At 33.8% G+C, this 6,569-nt stretch overlaps 2 pseudogenes; both read right to left on the bottom strand.

Annotated features, from left to right (window-relative positions):
• Positions 1 to 1,073: 1,073 nt before the first annotated feature.
• On the bottom strand, positions 1,074 to 2,474 carry LOC103582615 (annotated as a pseudogene).
• A 1,635-nt stretch (positions 2,475 to 4,109) lies between these two features.
• LOC103582614 lies at positions 4,110 to 5,768 on the bottom strand (annotated as a pseudogene).
• Between the last annotated feature and the right edge of the window lie 801 nt (positions 5,769 to 6,569).

Raw genomic sequence — 6,569 nt, 5'->3', positions numbered from 1 at the left:
CCAGCAATCTAAGTAGTTTCCTGGGATTTAAATACCTCCTTTGTATTGATGACTGCATATGAGTATCTCCAGTTCAGACATCCCCTCTGAGTTCTAGATTTTAATATCCTTCTCTAAAACTTAACATGCCAAAAGTAAACTCTGGATTTACTTACTCCAAGTCTGGTCTGCTTTCCTTGTTCTTCCTATCACCTTATATTATCAAGAAATGATATCACTATCTACCAGATTACTAAAAATCTCAATTCTAGCAGTCATTCTTGGTTTTTTCCTTCATAATTATATGCCCTATACCCAATCCATTAGCAAATACTGTTGATTCTATCTCCAAAACATATCTTGAAGGTACTCTTTTCTCCATCTCTACTATGAGCACCTTAATGCTTAGTCCAGATGCTTTAGTCCAGATTACTGTCATCTCTCACTTATAATAATCTTAACCCACAGATCAGGCCCTATCAGTTCTACCTCCAAAGTATCTCAAACTCCCTTTTGCACATCACCACTGCCGCCATTCTAAACCAACCCACTGGAAAATTGTACCCAGGCTATTGTAATCCCCAGCCTCCTCTAAACAAGACTCCTGACTTCCACACTTAATTACTTACAAACCTACAATTTATGCTCTACAAAGTGGCTAAAGTGATGTGTTTGTTTGTTTGTTTGTTTGTTGTAACATAGATCAGGCTACAGCATTTAAACAGCATTTAGAATGAAACCCTAATTTCTTACCATGGCATAAAAAGCCCCAACAACAGAAAGCAAAACAAAACGAAACAGTCAAGGTCTTCACCATCACATTCAATGTATAATGGGTGCTCAAGAATTATTCACTGAAGAAAAATGAAACCATTATGCATTAGGGTTAATTCTGAGGAAACCAATCTAGGCTGATTAAAATGACTGTACCGGCCAAGAAGAGTAGTTCCCTAGAGTGAGAATTTCAGGAAATTTTTATTTTCACTGCTTACTGGATAAAGTATGCTCCATGGAAACTGCAGATACATACAACTCCAATTCAGTTCTAAAAACCAGATTCCTACCAATACAAGTAAATATGGTTCATTTCTTACCTGCTTCTTTTTCTTTCAGTTGCAGAAGAGCTGGTATTGGAAGAAGAAGAAAATAACAATTTTCATGTCTTTGCTTAAATGCTTCGGCAGCAATATATACCTATTTAGGATCTATACCTAAAGCATACCAGGCGACCAATCCATCATCTTCTTCTCTTGGGACATCACCAGCATTATTGAGTAACTTTTTTTTTCATTTCAAGTTCTACTCCAAGGAAAATCAAGGTGATCTTCTCAGACTGAGCCAAATAATCCTTTATATCTGTGTAGTTCACAGATATAAAGCCTAACTTCGGGCTGCCGGAAACGTTCTTTATTGCCACCTAGAGTAACCAAGGGATTTAAATCTGAGAAAAGGATATAAACTGTGGCTGGATGGCTTTCTTTAGCTAATAGCCAATCAGAATTATTTCTTTTTTCACTTTTCTGGTCCAGTAGGGTCCTGCCAAAATAATTTTCACATTATTCCAATTCATTGGTTAGGAGCCAAGGCATCTTCCCACTGTTAGCATTAGCTAGTAAGTTAGCTATATGCTTATAACCCCAAAATATAGCAATATCCAGGGCAGTCTGACTTCATTTATTGGCAATTGACCTGTCACACCTACAGAGGGAAGGAAAAATTCAGGAGGAAAAATAAAAAATAGAAAGTAAACATTTTCTCTTGAATTTATATCAATAAAATATCTCCATATGCACATTATAGCCCCTCTGTTTAATGAATACATAGTTTTGTTTGTTTGTTTGTTTGTTTTCCTTTTGGTACATAGTTTATTATTGGGGAGGTTAAAAGAACGATTTAATAATCATAAATGAAAAGAGATAGTGAATATTTAAAATTAATGGATAATTACTTACAAAATGAAAAAGTTTTGTGTGCTATTATAAGGGGATACCAAAATTCTACAAGGAGTCTTTGGTAGTCACAGTGAGATTTACATTTTCTATGTGAGAGAAAAAAATCAGAGTACTTAGAAATTTGCTTTGCTATTAAGTACGAAGGGTTAATTGTTCAATTAAAAAGGTAAAAAAGTCTTTAGTTAAAAATTATGCTACCTTTTATATAACAAATTGGTCAATGAGTTATTTACTACACTAACAATATAAATATGACTACAAAAAAAATTTTAAAGAAATATGTAACACAGAAATTAAACCACAAACTCTTTCAGGTAATAAGAGCCTAAAATGTTTACCCTTTCGCAAGCAGAATTTGTTCAACATCTTGTTACCCATTCCTTGCAGCATACATTAAAGCAGTCAACCCATATTCAGACGTTTCATTGAGAAGAGCTGGAGAATGACTGAGTATTCTTGTTAACTTGGCAGTACCTCCTTCTGCGGCTGAGCATGGAATTCAGAAAGTAAGTCTTGCCTTGGACCTCTTTTTACAGAAGACATTTCTTCCTTAAAACAAAGGAAAACAGGAAAAAACCCTTCTCATTTGCAATGACTTTTTGTATCAATAACAGATGAACATTATCTAAGTGCTGGTGTCATTAGAATAATAGTTATGGTTTACAAGAGCAATACACTCTTCAAAAGGTGATTAGTAAACTGTCATCACAGCACATGTTTCAAAATTATTGGTTGAGAATTATAAAATAATTAAATTAAATTAAATATATATATATATATAAATATATAAAATATAAAATAATGTATAATGAGCTTTGGTAATACAGATAAGGAGAACATATCCTTGGGAAGGGGAACCAGGTAACACATTACAAAGAAGAATGTAACACATTACAAAGAAGAATGGGTATTTGAGGTAGACCAAAGAAGACTTCATTATGGAGTGGACATTTAATACAGAGGGGGTTTGTTTAAAGCAGATAGAAGTAAAGGCACAGGTTTTTATCATATGACAAGTTGTGTTCTCTGATTGTATGACTTGAATTAATTCCAGGTGGCAGTTTTCCACTCAAGTGGAGCAGCACATCATAAATGGTCTTATTTGGAAAAGTCATTCTTTCTGGAAAATTTGGGGGGGTGATGAGATTGATGAGAAGAATTGTATTTTATATACATCCCTGTGGGAAAAAGACTTTAAATTAAAAACAGTCTTAAGAGGTTATGGGGAAATAAACATGTTTAATGACTAAATAAATTTCTATTAAAATCAACTAAATGAGAAATTTCAAAATGCACTTCACTCAGATATCATTTGTTAGTCAAAATTAGATTTTTTAAATATTCCCATAGATTTCCACTATTTCATTNCCAGCAATCTAAGTAGTTTCCTGGGATTTAAATACCTCCTTTGTATTGATGACTGCATATGGGTATCTCCAGTTCAGACATCCCCTCTGAGTTCCAGATTTTAATATCCTTCTCTAAAACTTAAAAGTAAACTCTGGATTTACTTACTCCAAGTCTGGTCTGCTTTCCTTGTTCTTCCTATCACCTTATATTATCAAGAAATGATATCACTATCTACCAGATTACTAAAATCTCAATTCTAGCAGTCATTCTTGGTTTTTTCCTTCATAATTATATGCCCTATACCCAATCCATTAGCAAATACTGTTGATTCTATCTCCAAAACATATCTTGAAGGTACTCTTTTCTCCATCTCTACTATGAGCACCTTAATGCTTAGTCCAGATGCTTTAGTCCAGATTACCGTCATCTCTCACTTATAATAATCTTAACCCACAGATCAGGCCCTATCAGTTCTACCTCCAAAGTATCTCAAACTCCCTTTTGCACATCGCCACTGCCGCCATTCTAAACCAACCCACTGCAAAATTGTACCCAGGCTATTGTAATCCCCAGCCTCCTCTAAACAAGACTCCTGACTTCCACACTTAATTACTTACAAACCTACAATTTATGCTCTACAAAGTGGCTAAAGTGATGTGTTTGTTTGTTTGTTTGTTTGTTGTAACATAGATCAGGTTACAGCATTTAAACAGCATTTAGAATGAAACCCTAATTTCTTACCACGGCATAAAAAGCCCCAACAACAGAAAGCAAAACAAAACGAAACAGTCAAGGTCTTCACCATCACATTCAATGTATAACGGGTGCTCAAGAATTATTCACTGAAGAAAAATGAAACCATTATGCATTAGGGTTAATTCTGAGGAAACCAATCTAGGCTGATTAAAATGACTGTACCGGCCAAGAAGAGTAGTTCCCTAGAGTGAGAATTTCAGGAAATTTTTATTTTCACTGCTTACTGGATAAAGTATGCTCCATGGAAACTGCAGATACATACAACTCCAATTCAGTTCTAAAAACCAGATTCCTACCAATACAAGTAAATATGGTTCATTTCTTACCTGCTTCTTTTTCTTTCAGTTGCAGAAGAGCTGGTATTGGAAGAAGAAGAAAATAACAATTTTCATGTCTTTGCTTAAATGCTTCGGCAGCAATATATACCTATTTAGGATCTATACCTAAAGCATACCAGGCGACCAATCCATCATCTTCTTCTCTTGGGACATCACCAGCATTATTGAGTAACTTTTTTTTTCATTTCAAGTTCTACTCCAAGGAAAATCAAGGTGATCTTCTCAGACTGGGCCAAATAATCCTTTATATCTGTGTAGTTCACAGATATAAAGCCTAACTTCGGGCTGCCGGAAACGTTCTTTATTGCCACCTAGAGTAACCAAGGGATTAAAATCTGAGAAAAGGATATAAACTGTGGCTGGATGGCTTTCTTTAGCTAATAGCCAATCAGAATTATTTCTTTTTTCACTTTTCTGGTCCAGTAGGGTCCTGCCAAAATAATTTTCACATTCTTCCAATTCATTGGTTAGGAACCAAGGCATCTTCCCACTGTTAGCATTAGCTAGTAAGTTAGCTATATGCTTATAACGCCAAAATACAGCAATATCCAGTGCAGTCTGACTTCATTTATTGGCAATTGACCTGTCACACCTACAGAGGGAAGGAAAAATTCAGGAGGAAAAATAAAAAATAGAAAGTAAACATTTTCTCTTGAATTTATATCAATAAAATATCTCCATATGCACATTATAGCCCCTCTGTTTAATGAATACATAGTTTTGTTTGTTTGTTTGTTTGTTTGTTTTCCTTTTGGTACATAGTTTATTATTGGGGAGGTTAAAAGAATGATTTAATAATCATAAATGAAAAGAGATAGTGAATATTTAAAATTAATGGATAATTACTTACAAAATGAAAAAGTTTTGTGTGCTATTATAAGGGGATACCAAAATTCTACAAGGAGTCTTTGGTAGTCACAGTGAGATTTACATTTTCTATGTGAGAGAAAAAAATCAGAGTACTTAGAAATTTGCTTTGCTATTAAGTACGAAGGGTTAATTGTTCAATTAAAAAGGTAAAAAAGTCTTTAGTTAAAAATTATGCTACCTTTTATATAACAAATTGGTCAATGAGTTATTTACTACACTAACAATATAAATATGACTACAAAAAAAATTTTAAAGAAATATGTAACACAGAAATTAAACCACAAACTCTTTCAGGTAATAAGAGCCTAAAATGTTTACCCTTTCTCAAGCAGAATTTGTTCAACATCTTGGTACCCATTCCTTGCAGCATACATTAAAGTAGTCAACCCATTTTCTGACGTTTCATTGAGAAGAGCTGGAGAATGACTGAGTATTCTTGTTAACTTGGCAGTACCTCCTTCTGTGGCTGAGCATGGAATTCAGAAAGTAAGTCTTGCCTTGGACTTCTTTTTACAGAAGACATTTCTTCCTTAAAACAAAGGAAAACAGGAAAAAACCCTTCTCATTTGCAATGACTTTTTGTATCAATAACCGATGAACATTATCTAAGTGCTGGTGTCATTAGAATAATAGTTATGGTTTACAAGAGCAATACACTCTTCAAAAGGTAATTAGTAAACTGTCATCACAGCACACGTTTCAAAATTATTGGTTGAGAATTATAATTAAATTAAATTGAATATATATGTATATATAAATATATAAAATATAAAATAATGTATAATGAGCTTTGGTAATACAGATAAGGAGGCCATATCCTTGGGAAGGGGAACCAAGTAACACATTACAAAGAAGAATGGGTATTTGAGGTAGACCAAAGAAGACTTCATTATGGAGTGGACATTTAATACAGAGGGGGTTTGTTTAAAGCAGATAGAAGTAAAGGCACAGGTTTTTATCATATGACAAGTTGTGTTCTCTGATTGTATGACTTGAATTAATTCCAGGTGGCAGTTTTCCACTCAAGTGGAGCAGCACATCATAAATGGTCTTATTGAATTTGGAAAAGTCATTCTTTCTGGAAAATTTGGGGGGTGATGAGATTGATGAGAAGAATTGTATTTTATATACATCCCTGTGGGGAAAAGACTTTAAATTAAAAACAGTCTTAAGATGTTATGGGGAAATAAACATGTTTAATGACTAAATAAATTTCTATTAAAATCAACTAAATGAGAAATTTCAAAATGCACTTCAGTCAGTTATCATTTGTTAGTCAAAATTAGATTTTTTAAATATTCCCATAGATTTCCACTATTTCATT

Source organism: Galeopterus variegatus, unplaced genomic scaffold, assembly GCF_000696425.1.
Source record: "Galeopterus variegatus unplaced genomic scaffold, G_variegatus-3.0.2 Scaffold16998, whole genome shotgun sequence".
Lineage (NCBI taxonomy): Eukaryota > Metazoa > Chordata > Mammalia > Dermoptera > Cynocephalidae > Galeopterus > Galeopterus variegatus.
Note: the sequence above shows the minus strand (reverse complement) of the source record. Positions and strands in the feature narration are given on the sequence as shown.